The sequence below is a fragment of the Rhinatrema bivittatum genome, chromosome 1 (assembly GCF_901001135.1).
Source record: "Rhinatrema bivittatum chromosome 1, aRhiBiv1.1, whole genome shotgun sequence".
Classification (NCBI taxonomy): domain Eukaryota; kingdom Metazoa; phylum Chordata; class Amphibia; order Gymnophiona; family Rhinatrematidae; genus Rhinatrema; species Rhinatrema bivittatum.
In genome coordinates, this window is record NC_042615.1 from 233,547,342 (window position 1) to 233,566,431 (window position 19,090).

Here is a 19,090-nt window from a genome sequence, read left to right on the forward strand (position 1 = left end):
AAATCCAGCGTACTTTTGTTTGCGCCTGGTGCGCGAACAAAAGTATGCGATCGCGCTATTTTTTTAAATCTACCCCATAGGTATTAGCGCAAATTGCAATTATTTGCCTATTACCATAAAACACACCCCTTTTCCTATCACATGCAATATTTAGTGCATTTTGATAAATCCAGGCCAGAGTTTGCTAGTTCTTTTGAATGTTTCTTCATTTTTGATTGGTTAATTTTTGGTCCAATCAGTTTGTATAAATATAGGCTTACAAAATGGTAGATCGTAGTTAGGAACACTCAAAGTGTAATTTGGCATGATGATCATCTCAGGTTTATTGTAACCAAGACACCTATGTATTTTATGATATTTTGAATTTAGTGGGTTTATTCTAGATATGGAAACAAATTTTTGTGTTCTTATTTTTATTTCTAGATTTTTAACGTGCCTTTTGATACCCCTTAGGAAGAAATTCTTCCAAAAAATGAGCCATGTCGGGCAGGAATATAAGTGTCTTTGGTTTTCTAAGCTATTTTATAGCCACATAAATATATTTTTCATTAATGCTTAAAAGTTTAGATGAGACCTATGATTATAATATTTAAGTGGGAATGTGATCACTCTGGGTGGTTGTCTAGGTTTGTGACAAGCCGCCAAAAAGTGAATTCAAAAACCACCCACCCATCTTATTTATGAGGTCTCATTAGTAATCAAATGATTAAGTTTCTTAAATGTATGGCTTTTGATACGTCTTGAAATTTAATTTGCTATACAGTATTCAGTTCTTTATTTTATTTTATAACATAGGCACATATGCGCACCTATGTTATAAAATAGCCACATCCCTGGCAATGCACCAATGCATACTATTCAAAGTGCATCTGTATGCCTCTTTATAGTTACTGTCCCTGTGTTTAGCTGATAGTGTGTGAGAACAGGAAAGAAACAGTTTGCATAGTGCTGTCCTTGGTCCTGAAGCTGAGAGGCTACTTCAAATGCATTTAGCTGGATAATTCAAAATTGTCATTAATCAATTAAAAATTAGCCAAATAAGTAAGGTCCTTCATTTTCAGTTTTTATTTAATTTTGCCTGGGAATTTCATTGTTCAAAAAAAAAAAAAAAAAAACTCAGTGGAAAAATGACTTTGATATAACACACAGGAGAAAAATCAGTGAAAAAAATGAAAGTCCCCGCAGATAAAAAAATTGGCCTTGCGGGAGCATTACAGAGTGGGGACAAGTTAGCTGATTAACTTATCTGGCTAAATCCTAAACTAAGAGTTAGCCAAAGATGTTAAATCAGCTAACTCAAAACGTGCTTTGAAGCAGGTATAAAATTTCCAGGAATGTGTTCCTGAATAATTTTAGCCTTAACCGGCTATATTCAAAAGAATATAGCCGGTTAAGTGGCAATGCAGTTGTTGGTTGTTTTTTTTTAAGTACTTTGTGGTCAGCAGCTAGATTGACAGCCTCTCACCCAGACTGTAAGCCTTGGGTTCTGCCAGGCCGAGCCTTTCCCACCCCTCCCAAAATCCCTCTGACAACATTTAGAAAATGATAGTGGTAGGATTCCAGGGTCAGACTTCATTCTCCCTCCACCCGTTACTCAGTTCCCCCACCCGTTACCCAGTTCCACATAGTTTTACAAGAATAACTTCTCATTTACTTCCCTCCCTCCGTCGTCCCCCCCCCCCCACCCCCACCCCTGCCTTAACCTTCATATTATCCCGTACCTTTGACAATTTCTATCTTTTTCCAGGGTTGTGGTATGCTGCTACTACCATCCTGGCCCCTGCTTTCAGAGTTGCTGTGAATGGCTTCCAATGCTGCTGACATAGCTATGCTGAAAGTGCTGGGTGGGACCATGGTAGTGGTGTATCGCAATCCTAGCAGAAGACAGAGATTTCCAAAGATACTGGGAGGGTGGGAGGATTAGGGTTTGTTTGTTCTTTTTATGTATGCATTTATTTGTACATTTATAATTCCATAATAACCAAATTCTATGCATAGAATGATAAAAACATTCATTAGAAGCATACAAATGTCAAAATAAGACAAGCATGAGCCACTACCACATGTTATAAAATCGCCCGTCCATGTGTGCATGCCAGGTAGCATGTGCACATGGACGCCCGCGCGTTCTTTTTTAAAATCTACCCCCAAGTGTATTTTAAATAGCATTTGAGAGGATGACTTAAAATTCTTGAGTACGTGCACTCACGGGCGCATATGCACATATATGGGCACTCGTTTTAAAGTTACAGTCCCTGCTCATAAATGGCTTTTGAAAATTCCTATGATAGTATGCTACATTTATGCACATATCTTCTTTGAAAATTCACCTGTACCATTAACAAATATGAGTATCCAATTCTACACAGTCCTTCATATCATAGGACTTCTGCTACCTGCCTCTTCAATCTCATCATTCACTAAACCCATCTGCTGCTTTTCATTACTTGTTCCTGTTACTAGAGATATGTTCAAAATGTGTTATTTAGATCCAAGATGGCAAATGCCTAGATGACTCTCAGTGTCTGTCTTTCAGTTACTGAGGTCTTCAGTATTTTCCTTATTCTATTTTGTTGCCAGTATTATGGTTAAAAAAGGGAGAGCAGAGAGAGAAATTAACCCTCCTAATCAGATGTAATGTCAATGAAGTATTTTTATAGCAACCGACAATGTTTTTCAGTTGAAAAGGGACAATACCATTAAAGAAAAGAAGTCTTCATTGCCATTGTGTTAGGATATCTATTAGATCAATAATGCTCAGCATAAAGTAGATTATATCAAGTAGAAAGAAATCTGGACATACACTGAAAGTGAAGAACAGCAAATAAGGATAGGATCTTATTTAATAAATACATATTTTGCTAAAGTCACAAAATGGCATAAGGTCCTTTCTGAAAAAGGCCCATTGTGTGAGGGAAAAGATGGGAGCTAATAATATATTTTATTTATTAAATATATTAAAAAATATCATATTGCAAAGAATTATATCAATGAAATACAAAGGAGTTAAACAGGGCCCGCTGCCAACCATTTATGATATCATTAGCTGTTTCCTTAGGGAGTAAAGAGCTAACTATACTGTGCATTTATCAATCACAGTTTAATTATCTTAACCGTCAATTAGTGGCTATCTGACTAACTGTTCATTAGGACATATTACTCTGTAACAGCAAATATATGATTAACACTCAATCAATAAATTATATTAATTTCTGTAAACTAAAATCCAATGCAAGCGCGGCATTCAGCTTCAGATTTTATGTTGATCCTTTGTGTTAGCCTCTGAATGGGAATCTGGCATGAGGGCAATATTTTGCAGGCCAGTGAGCAGAAAGGTAACCCCGGCAACTTTATCCGGATGTTAGCAGAATGGACCAGAATAAAGCGTTCTGTTGAATATGCCCAGATAGAGTTGCCCGAATAAAGTTATCGGGGAACTTTGGAGCAGGTATTTTTGCAACCAGACGTAACCATCTAACTTTCGCCCTCCCCACATAATGCCACCGGTGCTGCCTTTTTTTTTTTTTTTTTACCCGGATACATTTTGTCCGGGTAATGAATTACCTGGACCACATTTAGTAGGGGAGCAGAAAGTGAATATTTAAATCTCCTGTTTTGTACAGACAAGCCCTTTGAATGCCAACCTTAACATAAGTTTTATTTTTCATTAAATTACCTGGGATTTGAGAGAAAGTTGTCTTTCTCTAATGCATCTCATTTTAGCAGACTACCACATGATGCAAGGACCTGGGAAACTGCAAAAATATTTTTGGAAAATGTAAAATATTCACTGATGTGAAGAAAATTATAGAGAAAATAATGCAGCAATTGCAAACTGCAGGCAGCTGGGATATTTATTGTTTTCTTCTGTATTTGTTAATGGTGAAATGAAATTGAATAGTGAATTAAAAACAATAAATTAAAGATTTCTGCTGAAAACAATTAAAATTTCTATTATAAAGGAAATCAAATTTAAAAAAAAACTACAAATCAATCACAAGCAGAACTTCTTTTGGTGCAGCTGGTGTGATGTACCAGGGCCTATAGCCTTGAGAAGACCATGATTTAAGGATCTGGCCAGTAGCCACAGATTTAAAGGGAATCAGCAATGAGGCTGGGGCAACCTAACAACAAAGGGACGTGGTAGCAGTTCTGAGTGGATCACTGACAAGCAAGGAGGTTAAAAATCATTCTCTGCATCGCATCACCAGATTTCTCTGGCTTCTCAGCGACAAGCTGAGCCAGTTCTGGCTTTACTCTCATTACATGCATGGTGAGCGGGGGATTGGGGCCGTTAAACCAGGACTGGTTCAGTCTGTCTCTGATGACCTGGAATTGTCTGGTAAAGACCACTTACATGAAGGAAATCAGTGAAGTCAGATGTGTCATGCAGGGCAGAGGCAGGAAAGAACCAGCAAAGCCAGTGGTGAAGGCCACCCTGCGCACGGGCCACTTCTATACAGCTGATATTAATCAGGCTAAATGTTTGTGAGTTTACACTACACAGATTATCATTTTTATTTATTTTATTTATTTAAGGTTTTTATATACCGGCATTCATGATAAAATCACATCATGCTGGTTTACATTAAAACAGTGGTGCATAGAAAGAAAAAACAAACTGGAACTGTAGTGCAGAAGAAAGCAGTTACAAAAAACAGGGATGGTAAACTGGGACTCAATAGACACATCTCGTTATCTCCCCTTCATTATTTCCTATCTATCTGATAAACTTAAAATAAATCTCTGCTTTCTAAGGAAGTTGAGGTTAAATCAAAGGCACTACCTTGCTACATTAATTGTTACACACAATTTTCTAATTCTATCACTAAAGTGCTATGGCTCAAAATGACAAAGTTTGTTTTTTTGAAAAGGGAACCTTGTTGTTTGAACATAGAGTATGACTTTCCTGTAGGCATCATGAGATAATTACATTGCATCTACTTTCATCCACTAATCAAACCCCTACATTGTTCTCACACTTCTGTATTAATCTTGTAGGACAATATGTGATTGAAAGATAGGGGACCCCAGAGTCTGCTCCGATCTGTTCTGTTAGAGAATCTGGATTTTTTCAGAATATTTGTAAAATGTGTTCACTTGTTAAAATAAAATTAGAATAAAATGAGAGACTGAAGCCCTAAACTTGTTTTGTTGTTTGAAGAAACAACCTTTTCAACTCATAGGAACTGAAGAGCAAATAACTTCTTTTTGATATGCAATATAGTAATATAGTAAATGATGGTTTATAAAGACAAAAGTCCATCCAGGATTTGGTTCCTGTATGTTTAAAGCAGTCTATAATCACCCCTATTTTAAAGAAATCAAATTTGAATCCTTTCTCCTTCTCTAGCTATAGGCCAATGGCCAACATACCATTTTTGGCAAAAATTATTGAGAGGGTGATTCAAAATCAACTGGCTACAATACAGCTGTGGTAAGACTCTGTTAAATGTTTTATTTTAATTTAAAAGATAACACTGTTTATAATTTATAAGTAGACACAAGCGTGACTGATCTCAAAAGTGTGACCATTAAGTCTGTATGGATATGATCCTTAACCTCTACCAGAACTTATCCTTAACCTCTACCTGATTAGTCATCTGTACCTTGTTAAGCATTAAGGGTTCAGAAAAGTGTTTGGCTTTTGATTATATTAAACATTTGATTTTAGATCTCATTAACAGCTTTTTTTATTAGTCATTTCACGATACAAATCTTTGGAGCAGGAGGTACTACAAGGATTTATTTTGTGGATCTCATTAACAGCAAAGAAAACTCCATCTACTACCAGATATATTGTGATACTCCATAAAACCCTGCCAAAAACACACTCAGACCTTTGTAGAAAAACCTGCCATATTGTAACAGCATTGATATTCAGGACTCACTCGGCAACCATGCTTCCAATGAAAAGCAGCACTGCAAATATAGTAATACACTAATACATCACAAATACACCTCCTCCCGGGAAAACTAAACAAGTTGCGCTGGTAGAGATCCCTGCAGGAAAGCACTAGCAAAACCCTTGACCTGTCACACATGCAAAACAGGAGAAAGGACCACAAATTAGAAACAGAAATATATATAGACAAAAGCTGAACCGGAAACCCCAAGAAGCATATGTGGGAACGTTTGAGTTCTGATCTCCCTAAGACGTCTGCGGATTTGCTGTGGAAAAGATCCCAGCATTCTCCTTCCCACCTCTCTCCCCAGGACAAAAATCCCAATATTCTTTCCAGGACAGACTTCAGCACTTTTCCTTTCCCGGGATGGAGCCCCCAACGCTCTCACCTCATCTCTCCCCCCCCCTCCTCAGGACAGACAACAGCATTTTGCCCCTTTTCACCCACCCTCAACTGGACAGACCCCAGCACTTTCCTTCTTCCCCCCTCTCCCCTCCAAGACTGGACCTAGCACTCTCCCCCTTATTCTTCCTTCCCCTCCACCCAACAATTTGATCCATAGCAGCAGCATTTCCCCAACCCCATGAGCATACAGCGCTGGCTTTAGGGACAATGGCACCCTGTGCAAATGCCTAACCCCTGCTCAGAAAATTGGTGGGCGGTGGGAGGAAGAGGTTAGCAATCATTTCACATCAAGTAATAACTTAAATTCAATATTCATTTCAATAGTTGCCTAGGTCCCACACCAGCAATCCTTTATGACCTTGGGCTAGTCATTTTATCTCCCCTTGCCTCAGGTATCAACTTAGATTGCAGCTCTTTGGGGCAGGCCCTTATTTTACATTCTTTAAAAATATTCTGTAAGCAGCCTTGTACATTATTTAGAAAGGCAGTTAAAATCCCAAAATTACAAAATCTGTTTTACTTACATTTAATGCGACAGATACGCCTGCCTGTTCTTGATCTTCCAATCTGAATCAAAAATTGAAGCACTGCTTCCATATCAGGTCTGTTCTTCTGTTATTTTCTCCCTCCCTCCCTCTCTCTCAAGCACTCACTCTCATCTCCCAATCTCCCTTGCTTGTCCCCCTCACTCTCACCCTTCCAGCCCTCTGGCTTGCTTTCTCTAGTCAAGCTCTCCTTGCACACTCACTAACCCTCACTGTTTACTCCCCAGCCTCCCTTGCTTTCTCCCTTCCAGCACCTGTTTCCTATCTCACCCCTTCCATACTTACCCATTTTCTCGTACTCTTGTCCCTATTCATTTTTCCCCACAACTTCTCTTTACTCACTTTCTCCAACATTCACTTTTCCCTCCCACTCCCCACTACCACCCGTGGCATAATCAGAACTGATATTTTTTCGAGAGGATGTGCTGACATTAACATGGGTAAGCCAATACAAGTAGTTTAATTCAACAGAGTAGGCGGGGGTAGCAGATGGCGTTTCTCTTTCTCTCTGATACACACACTTTCAAACGCACCCATGCTGAGTGTCCACACGTTCTCTGACTCACACACTCTCTGACATGAAAAGGAGCAGAGTCACCCCAAGCCCTCAGCCCCTTCTAGCAGTCAGGTGGCAGGCCAGCAGCCCCCTGCCATGTGGCAGAAGTGACAATCCACTTTGGAGGAAATGGGGTGGAGTATGGTAACGCTATCCCAGGGTAGGAGGCAGGCAGCCTCAAAAGGTGTAACCAGGAGCATTGGGGAAATGATTGCCCTTGATGACCAGCCCTTGCAGTTAGTGGAGAATGTGAGTTTCAAGAATTTTCTGAAGGTCGTAGTTCCAAATTACAAAGTCACCTCCAGAACCACATTTAGTAGAAAGGTCATCCCCCAGCCTGAACAAGCAGTGTCGCAGTTGCATCCAAGCGCTGCTAGCTAAGGCAGAGGGGAGTATGCATTTCACCTGTGATATCTGGACCGCCATGCATGCTGTACACTCTTACCTCTCCCTGACAGCACACTGGTGGGACCTGGCTGAGGCAGGGGCAGGCAGTAGCTCTATTACTGAACAAGTATCAGGGTGGAGGTGGGCTTTACTGCACACCCACCTGAAGGACCAGGCCCATACCGCAGCCAATATTCTAGCATGCATCAGACAGATGCTGGAGGGCTGGCAACTACACCAGCGAGACAGGAATCTTCAGGCAGGGTTCTTTGTCACAGACAATGGTGCAAACATGGTTAAGGCAATAACCAACGGGCGCTTTCAGAACATCCGATTTTTTGCACACACTCTGCACCTGGTAGTGAAGTCAGTTCTGGTGTTGGAGTCCAAGCAACAAGAGAATGAATACCTGCAGGACTTAATACACAAGTGCAGGGACATAGCAGGGCACTTCCACAGAAGTGTGAAGGCGGGGCAGGTTCTCTGACAAAAGCAGACTGATTTGGACATGCCTCACAAGCATCTCATTCAAGACATTGCCACCCCGTGGAATTCCACCTATATGATGCTGCAGAGGTTAGTGGAGCTGCAGACACCCCTTCATGAACTTTCTGGTTCAATGGACATAGATGTGCATAATCCCCTAGGGCATCATGATTGGTTACTCATGAGTCAGCTGGTAAAAATCCTACCTGCAACCCTTCAAGGATATCAAGGAGGAGCTGAGTTCCAGAAGTGCCACCTTGGCTGACATCATCCCTATAGTTAATTTCCTGGATGAAAATTTGGAGGGCTTTAAACAGGAAGAGGGAATGACAGATGAGGTGCTGCATTGTGTGGATGTTTTGCAGCAGCAGGTGCAAGAGAGATTAAGGCCTTTAACAGAAGAGCACACATACATGCTCACCACAATCTGTGATCCTCATGTGATAGGGAAACTCGCCCTACAGTCCATTTCTCTCTCATTTGTGAAGGACCTGCTGTTAGCAAATGTCCGTGATCAGAAGCGCCATAGGCAGAGACAGATTAGGCATGAAACACAGGAGGAAACAGCGGCGGGCACTTCAGAGAGTTGTGCTAGCCCAAGCATGAGCAGCACTCTGTCAGCAACAGCTAGTACCTCCTCCTCTTCAGTATGCCAAAGGCATGTTGCCCTTAAAGATTCAGCTTTTGTGCTACAGGCTAGAGAGAAAGCAGCTGGCATGAGTGACTCTCAGCCCACCCAAGGAAAGGAGACACCAGCACAACTGTCAGTGACACGGTATCTCTCAGAGCCCACAGAGGACATGCAGACAGATCTGCTGGCATATTGGGCACACGAGTCCACTGTATGGCCACACCTAGCCAAAGTAGATCAGCGATATCTGTCATGTCCACCAACCAGTGTGCCCAGTGAATGTATATTTTCAATGACAGGGGATATCATGAGCCCTCACCAGTGTTGATGGAAATGCTAGTGTTTTTGAAAATAAAACTGCCTTTGCTTGGGTTTCCAAATTTTCCCTGTGAATGGCAAGATGAATAAAATGCTGTGCCTGTCCGTCCAATGTCCAGGCCATACGTCCCTACAAGGGCTTGACCTGAAATGCTGTGCCTGTCTGTCCACTGTCCAGGCTGTACGTCCATACAAGGGCCTGACCTCTAATGCTGTGCCTGTTTGAGTTTAGTCCTGGTATTTCTAATTTCAGTGTCATGTATTTGTGCATCACTTCTTTCCAGAATATTCTTTTCCTGTTTTGCAACATTTGGAATGTAAGAACATAAAAAACTGACTTCAGATGTTTGTAGCTTGCATAGTTCATATGCTCAATAGTTTTCCTGACCTTCATAATATGGGCCATGTTCCCGAAATCTTTCTTAGGTACCACGTTTCTAGTACTATAGAAAATTGGTGGTAGTTGCACTCTAGTTCATCCTCTGTCTTCCCATAGTTTACAGAGGCACTGTATAAACCAGAAAGTCAACATAGGTTGATATTGTAGATTACTAGATTTGGACTTCAATAGCAGTTTTCTTATTTATGAGAGCTCTTCATGTTCCTTTGTCATCAGCTGAAGTTCTTAAGTACAGTTAATAGCTTCTGGGTATTCACAAATAATCTCCAGATCAGTTCTTGCTTCACAAATGGCAGTCTCTATTGCTTTAAAAGCATCCTCTGTTGAAATATCTTTCAGAAATGAAAAAGATGCCATTTTCTTCTGGCAGTGAACCAGTTCAAGAAGAAGTGACAGATCAAACCACAACATACCTGCACAAAGGAAATCCTCGATTGCTGTGGCTGTCCGTCCAGGCCTTATGTCCCTACGTTGGCTTGACCTCTATCCTCAAATGCTGTGCCTGTCCATCCAGGCTTTATGTCCCTACGTGGGCTTGACCTCTATCCTCGACTGCTGTGCCTGTCCGTCCAGGCCTTATGTCCCTATGTGGGCTTGGCCTCTATCCTCGAATGCTGTGCCTGTCCATCCAGGCCTTATGTCCCCACAAGAGCTTGACCTCTAATGCTGTGCCTGTTCATCCAGGCTTTATGTCTCTACAAGGGTTTGACCTCGAATGCTGTGGCTGTCTGTCCAGGCCTTATGTCCCTATATGAGCTTGACCTCTATCCTCGAATGATGTGCCTGTCTGTCCAGGATTTATGTCCCTACGTGGGCATGATGTTACAAATGTCGCTGCCCAATGTCTCCACTCCACCCTCCTTACCTCTCTGGTGACTCCTGTCTGTCCAGGCTTTATGTCCCTATGTAGGCTTGACCTCTAATGCTGTGCCTCTCCGTCCAGGCTTTATGCCCCTACGTGGGCTTGACCTCTATCCTCGATTGCTGTGCCTATCCATCTAGGCCTTACGTCCCTAAAAGGGCTTGACCTCTAACTCTGTACCTGACCATCCTAGAGCCCTTCCCTGCTCAAAGGAAAGGGAACTCTCCCTGGGGTAGCCGGCCAGTCTATCTCTTAGTACCTGTTGACCCATGCTAAACCACTGTTCACAGTGAGACCCTCCTCCACGTTACCATGCTTTGAAGGCTTGCCCTCCACTCTAGGGGCCAACCCATTTTAGGGAGCCCTTTCCTGCTCAAAGGAAAGAGAACTCTCCCCAGGGCCAGCCTATCTTGCCCTGATGAAAACCACAGGGACCTGACTACCTCGTCTCTGCCAGCCTGTCTTGCCCCTATCAAAACCAAAGGGACCAGACTACCTCTGCTCTGCCAGCCTGTCTTGCCCTATCAGCTTTCTGCCACTCTGCCTTGCTGCCATACACCAGATGACTCACTCAATTCCTTGTAGTGTTCTTGCCACTATCATGGTTCCTCAGTGTGTCAGTGCTAGTCTTTCTACTTGCTATGTTCCCCCTTCATTGTGCTGTAGGAAGTTGATGCCACTTGTCTTGCCACTTTACCTGTCGTGCTGCCTTCGAGGGTTCATGTATCTGTTATTGGTGCTCTCTTTTGAAGCTGTGGTGTGTTTTTGACACTGTCACTGCTGCTTTGCACCTCAGTTAAAGCACTCTTGCCACTCCTGGTACCCCTTTGCCCCTTTAAAGAGCCTTAGGCTATTTCTGCCACTTTGGTGCCACTTTGCCACAGTCTAAGTACCTTGGAGCTCTTTTCTCATTCTGATGATAGCTCCCTAGAAGTTTCATCAGAATTGATAAGAAAACTCCAATTCTGCAGCCAAAAATAGGCTGCAGATACTTCCCCCATTGACTTTAATGGGAAATCGCAAAACGAATAAAACATATCAACGAATAGGTTTTCCCCCCTATGAAATTAATGCAATGGATACAGGTCCTGGTGAAACGAATACCGAATAGCAACGGACTTTTTTCCTTCTGCACATCCCTATAACTTTATAACAGGGAGAAAGAGAGAACAGTTTGGAGCTTAATTCTGAGAAAGGAGCCTACAGTGGCATCTGAACAAGGGAATAATTGCATTGTAACAATAAATTATTAAATAGTTTGGAACGTAAGGCTGGCTATTTGGAACTAGGTCTGGGTGACCAGGGAATATTTATTGTAGCAAGGCATTTGGTAGGGGGACTTAAGTCTGAGGAGAGAACATATATAGTGGCATTGTAACATGGTAATAATTATATTGTATCAAGAAAATTTATAAGGCAAAATCGAACTTGAGTCTGGCAATTTTGAATTTAAGTCTGTCTGAGAGAGGAATGGCATAGTAACTTAGTAAGAGAACTGTAGTCTGTGTAGAACATACGCTGTGGCGTCGTAGTCTCATATTAATAACATTGTTTCAGGTAATTTAGAAGACAAGATGGAACTTGAGTCTGACAGGGAACCTGCATGGAGGGATAGTGACTAGGTTGAAGATCTGCAGGGTGATAGAGGAGCTTTGAAGGAGGGGGCTAAGTAGGGAGGATGGGAAGGTTAGTTCATGTAGATCTGCATAGAGACAATGGAAGTTATGGGGCATTGCTGATTGGGAATTAGTATGTGATGATTTAACATACAGGTTGTTAGGCTTTTTGGAATAACAAAGTTTTCAAGTTCTTTTTGAATGACTGGGTAGAGGGTTCCAGTCTGAGTTGAGCGGGAAGTTTGTTCCATAGGGAGGGGCCTGCTATTGAGATGACATGTTCTCTGGTTGTGGTAAGGTGAGCTAGTTTTGTGGAGGGGATGGATAGCAGGCCGGTGTTCTTGGACCGAAGATTTTTTTGGGAGTCATGATGGTGGAGGGTGTCCTTTAGCCATTCGATCTTATTGTTGATGGTTTTGTGCAGAAGTGTTAGGGTTTTGTATTGTATTCTGTAGTTTACAGGGAACCAATGGAGATCTTGCAGAATGGGTGTGATGTGTGAGGATCGATTGCTGTTTGCGAAAGATCTGGCTGCTGCATTTTGCAGGAGTTGGAGGGGTTTGAGGGAGGATGCTGGGAGTCCGAGGAGGAGGGAGTTACAGTAATCCAGCTTGAAAAATAAGAGGGACTGGAGTACTGTCCGATAATCATGGTTGAAGAGGAGGGGTTTGAGCTTTTTGAGGACTTGTAGTTTGAAATAGCCCTCTTTGATTGTTGCATTGATGTGATTTTTTTTGTTAAGTTCAGAGACCAGTGTGATGGCAAAGTCTTTAACTTCGGTTATGCATTGACTGTTTGGTTGGGTGGACGAGAGGTCTTGGATGATCTTTGTGGGGGTTTGTTTGAAATGTATAGAATTTCTGTTTTTTTGTGGTTAAGTGTGAGTGATATCTGAGTGAGGAGGTTTTTAATTTGGGCTGAGAAGGATTCCCATAGGGATAGGGTGTTTTGTATGTTTTCTTTGATGGGGAGTAGTATCTGGACATCATCTGCATAGATGTAGTAGGGGAGGTCCAGGCTGGAGAGGAGTTTGCAGAGGGGAAGCATATATATATTGAATAGGGTGGAGGAGAGTGAGGATCCTTGAGGTACGCCATGGGGGAGTGGGAATTGTTTTGATTCAATGTTGTTTAGACATACTTTGTAGGATCTGTTGCATAGGTAGGAGCCAAACCATTTTATGGTGTTTTCACCTAGCCCAATCTCCTTTAGCCGGGCTAGTAATATATCGTGGTTGATGGTATCAAAGGCTGCGGAGATGTCCAGTAGTATCAGAAGGTAGGATTGACCAGCGTTGATGCCTCTTAGGGCTGTGTCAGTGAGGGATAGGAGGAGAGTCTCAGTGCTGAGGGATTTACTGAAACCGTGTTGGGTGGGGTATAGTATATTATGGTTTTCCAGGTGTTCTGAGAGTTGGAAGTTTACATGTTTTTCCAGGATCTTTGATATGAAGGACAGATTTGAGATGGGTCTGTAGTTGGCTGGGTCGGAGGGGTCCGGTTGAGGTTATTTGAGAATGGGTTTGATTACGGAACATTTCAGGGTTCCAGGGAAGAGGCCTTGTTCGAGGGATGTATTTATTATGTCGGCAATGGGTTTTGCGATGATGTCAGGGATGAGTTTAAGGGTTTTGACTGGGATGGGGTCGAGGGGGTGGGTGGCTGGGTTTATTTTTTGAATGATCTTTTTAACTTCAGTTGAGGCAATAAGTTCGAAGTTGGTCCAAGTGGGGGGTGTTGCGTTGAGGGGGATTGGCATTTCCTTGCTTGTATGGGGGGTGGATGCTATTAGCTTTGTGATTTTATCAGTGAAGAAGTGGGCAAGTTCTTCGCATGTTTTTGTGGAGCTTCCTGTTGTGGGTGGGTTGTGGCTAGGTTGTGTCAGTTTAGAGACAAAGTCAAATAGGGCCCTGGGGTTGTATTGGTGTTGGTGGATATTCTTTGCATAGAATTCTCATTTTGCTTTGTCGGAGTCAGTTTTGTAGCTGTAGAGTAGCGTTTTGTATCTGTCAAGGTGGGGTGGGATGTCTTCTCCAAGTTTTCTCTGCTTGTCTGCATAGTCGTTTGGTGTTTTTCAGATTTGGGTTGTATTATGGTGTTTTGTAATGATTATCATTGTTGATTACTTTGGAGGTGATTGGGCATTTGGATTTGGCAATTTCAGTGTTGATGTTGATCCAAGAGTTGATGGCCGTGTTTGCATCATTGAGGTCTAGGATTTTTAAGGCATTGGGGAGAGCTTCTGTTAGGTCTTCGCTGGAGCATGGTTTGTGGAATTTGATGTATTTTTTGGAGTTGTTGGATTCTGTGTGGTTGGTTTTCAGTTGGAGTGTGGTCTGAATGAGTTTGTGGTCAGACCACGGAATGCTGGTGGTCATGGGTGGGCTCTTGGTAGATGATATTTTGTCATTAATAAATATGAGGTCGAGGGTGTGGCCTGATTTCTGGGTCAGTGAATCGATGATTTGATTGAAACCCATTGCAGTCATGGTTTCTAGGAGGAATTTGCATGGAGGTGGGAGGGGAGTGGTATCCATATGGAGGTTCAAGTCTCCTAAGATAATTGCAGGTAGGTCCATGTTTATTTGGGAAGAGATGGTTTCAATGAGGGTGGATAAATTGAGATCTAGGCATTTCGGCAGGGCGTATAGCAGGATTATCTGGAGGTTTTTTGATTTAAAGAGGCCTTTTTCCAGAGGAGGTGATATGTTGATGGGGAGGCATGTGAAATTGATTTTTTTAACGGCCAGGAGGAGTAGGCCGCCTCCTTTTTTTTTTTTGTGGTCTAGGTAAAGAAAAGATATTGTATGTTGAATGAGAAAGTTGGTTGATTAGAGCTGTGTCTGATTTTTTTGAGCCAGGATTCGGTGATGCAGAGGATGTCTGGGTGGTTATCTATTAGGAGGTTGTGTAGTATGGGGATTTTCTTGGAGATGGATTGGGCGTTTATAAGAAACAGGAAGAGACTGTCTTATGTTAATGACTGAAGGTTGGCTTTAGGGAAAGCTAAAGTGTTCTATATACCAGTCTGTTAAATGCCTATGTTGAAATAAAAGGAATGTGGAGACTAAGTTTAACTGTGCAGCACTGAGAAGTTTATGAATGAAGGAGTTGTGAGTTCTTTTGGAACCCAGTTATATGGTGACCCTATAATGATTTAAAGTCTCAGTGAACCCGGATACAAAGAAGCTTGCTTGGGAAATGTTTTAGCTTTAAAGGTTCCTCCTTGAACCAGAGAGAGAAAGTGTAACAACAGGATTTTCGAAAGTAGAACCAAGCTCCCTAAAGGGATAATAGAATATAGAGGGAGAAAACATTATATTGCTCTTGGATTTATTGTTGAGGGATTATCCCTAATGGAAGTTTGGTTTAGATCACCAGCACAGCTACAGACTGGGAGCAGCTCAATAAAAAATTGTTAAGGAAATTCCTGCCAGGAAAACTGTGTTGGAGCCAAGAGTACTGCTCTAGAGTGTTTGAAACTAACAAGGATGCATTGAAGGGTGGATTAATAAGGGAAACTATAGATTTAAACCCAGAACACTGCTGCAGAAAGGTTGCAGTTTGCAGCCCTGGGGCTGCAGGGACTTATTTATATGGATGAAGTTCAGATTATCTGGCCTTTCAGCAGAAACAGCTCTGGAGCTTTCCTACACCCTAACGGCCATGCAGATAATTTTGAATTTGGCTAATGGAAAAAAAATAGCTATAAATGAGTCAAAAACAGAGATTCTTCTGGTTGGAGATGTTGTGTTAACTCCTGAGATGTCTGTAAAGTGACAGTAACTGATAGGGTAATGAAACTGGGTATGAGATTGGATTCATCTCTATCCATGGATAGGCCAGGTGGCCCAGACTGCATTTTTTAAACTTTGGTTTGTCACCTTTAACCACTACTAGATAGAAGTTCTTTCAGGGTAGTGATACAGGTGCTGATGCTTTCACTTTTGGACTATAGTAATGGTCTGCTTATTGACCTTCCAATAGGGCTGATGTACAGATTTCAAATGGTTCAAAATGTGGCAGCAAGAGTTATTTGGAGCTGTCAGAAAGATGCTTTGCTGTTTCCTTTACTGCAACAGGTACATAGGTTGCTGGTAGAACTCAGTTTAAGATCTTACCCTCGGTCTTTACAGTAATATGAGGTGTTGAGCCCTCCTGTCTGAAGGAGAAGTTAAACTGGTATGCATGCACCCACCCTCGAATTGTGCTCTTCTCAGCATGCAATTATTGGCTTTATCCTACAAAGCAGTTAGAAAATCTAGGTTGTGAGGAGTGTTTAATATAGCAGCTCCTTAGTTGTTGAACAAATTACCTCCTCACATTAAATTAGAACAGAACTATCAAACTTTCAGGAAAAAAAAGACAAGAGGAGGGTGGCACATTATAGACTAACCAATTTATTGAGGCATGGGCCTTCGAAGACAGAGTCCACTTCATCAGGCAGTAGGTAAAACATATGGAAATGGGTGGAGATGAAGGATAAAGAACAAAGAAAGGCACTGAATTAGGCAGAGCAAGGTGTGGAAAGAGAGTGCCAATGGCATTATAGTCCAGCCTACTAACAACTGAGTTAAGTGTGACAAGGCAGAATGATCTGAGAACAGTTAAGTTTATAGATATTTTTAAAGTGCCATGAAGTCATGGTCTCTGTTCAGACCTAGGTGTTGGTGATAACATTTTTTTTTATTAATTCCAATACAGCAGTTTCATGCGGGAGTCTCCCTCTGAAATTCCTTTCTAGGAGTATGGCAGCCTTGGGATTAAAATGTTCTCCTACTAGATCTGAATATTGGCATTTCTAATGACAAATGTATGTCCATTTATTCTTTTCCTTAGCGATTAACCTGTTTGTCCTATGTAGACAGAAAAGGGGCATGGCTGGCAGGTGATGGCATATATTACATTGGAAGTGGAGCAGGTGAATGAGCCCCAGATGTTGTAGTTGATGTTGTTGGGTCCTGTGATGTTGCTGCCTGGGTTAATATATGGACAGAGTTGGCATTTGGGTTTCTATTAGGGTTTGGTTCCTGAGTTTGTGTCATTTTTCTACAATTTGTGGCTGCTGGTGAATATCCGTTTCAGGTTGAAGGGCTGTCGATAAACCAGGATAGGTTTTCTACAAACAGCCTGGGAGTGGATGATATCATGATCCAGGACAGGTTGTAGATCTTGATGATGTTTCAGTAGTTTCAACTGGGAGCTATAAGTAACAGCCAGAGGTGTTCTGTTGTCACCTGTGGGAGGAGATAATAGGGCGCTCATACCTATTGTTATATACACAGGAAAGATTTCCACACAATCAGTATTTGGGATCAAGAACACTTGAGCCGCATTCACAAACAATGTCAGGATGCACTTCTAGTAGCCCATTGGATGATAGTATCACATAAACTTTAAGATCTATGGTTTTCAGTTTTATACCAACCCCTTCTCAATACAAGGGGAGGGTATTTCAATAAATTTGCTTTTACAATGTGAACAACGGTTCATTTACAATTGGAACACTGTTTTCCTTCATGGACTAAATAAAGAAATTGAGTGGGCTATAGTTTAGTAAAAGTCGGGGTGATGTCAAGAAACTCTGATGTAATTGGATCAGGTCTTCAATATAAGTAAATGTCTTGACATCAGATACATTTGTAGGTTCCATAGCAGGCATGTTTTACAAGCTATTTCACCGAATTAGTAAGCAGGTAATTGTACTAATGCGGTTTATTTTTGCCACAGAGCTAACTTTACCAGCCCCTGAAGCAGATATTATTTGTATCAAAACACTGACAGTATAAGCTGAAACTCCCATGGATTCAACTAACACAGAGTTATAGCTTTCTTGATAGTCAAAAGGAAGTCTTCAAGTTAAGTATCAAGTGGAATGTTTTCATACAAACTTTGCAAATGTTTTCCATGGGAACTAGAAGATTTGATGGTGGCATGTCTCAAATACAGCTAAAGTTTCTGGATTACTTTAGACTGTGGCACTTGGGATTAACAGCTGCTATACTTGTTTTTAATTGCAAGGAAGAAAATTCCTTATATATAAAAAAATAAATCACAACAAAAATCTGGTTTATGATTATAACTATTGTGCATTCACTAAATACAAGTGGCTACTATGCACAACTTATGATACCAATAAGGTGAACATTATGAATTGATTTTATCCATTTTTTGTTTTGGCTAATACATGAGTGGTGACAAACCTAGATAAATCTACGCAAATCACTGTGTGACAGCGATGCAATACAATCAAAAATAAATCAAAGGCAACATGTAGTTGCTCTATCACTGCCAGACTATGTTTTACTGTATATCATTTAAAGACCCTCTTTGTGTAAATTAAAATATTACTTAATTAACCTACACTGTGTGGAACAAAATTTCAAGTGAACTTTACCAAGAAACATTTGAAAAAATATTTGAAAAAATATTTTTATGGAGAGGGTGGAAGTTTCATATATAGTGTAGGTGATTCCGCACCAATGTATAATTGGTTATAACCATCAACCACCACCACCTCCAATAGAACAGAAACTTTAAAAAAAAAAAAATTTTGTGAATTGAAATTGTAATCCCAAAACAATTCAAAAACATCCTCAGAGGTGTAAATGTTTACCTTTCCTCTAGGAAGGACCTAATGTAATCTTATAAAGTTGCCCAATTAGCTAAAGGCGGGTGCATGGTAGACTTCCCTGTAATGTTGGTGAGTCCTCAAGCGTTTGAAATCCGATCCCAACACAAACGATTCATGTTTCAGATGTTAATCTTTCTTCAGGGGAATATATTTTCTAATCTTCACCAACCTTGAAGAATTCTAACCTCGCCAAAAGTTGTAAAAATTGTTCTTCATATCTGCCGTGGACTAAAGTTCTCTGTTCGCCGCATCGTGCTGGCTGTGTTCCTCTCCAAACCCCCGGATGAATGCCTTGAAACTCACTTTTTCCTATTAAATGTACAAACAGGGATACTTCTAAGCCAA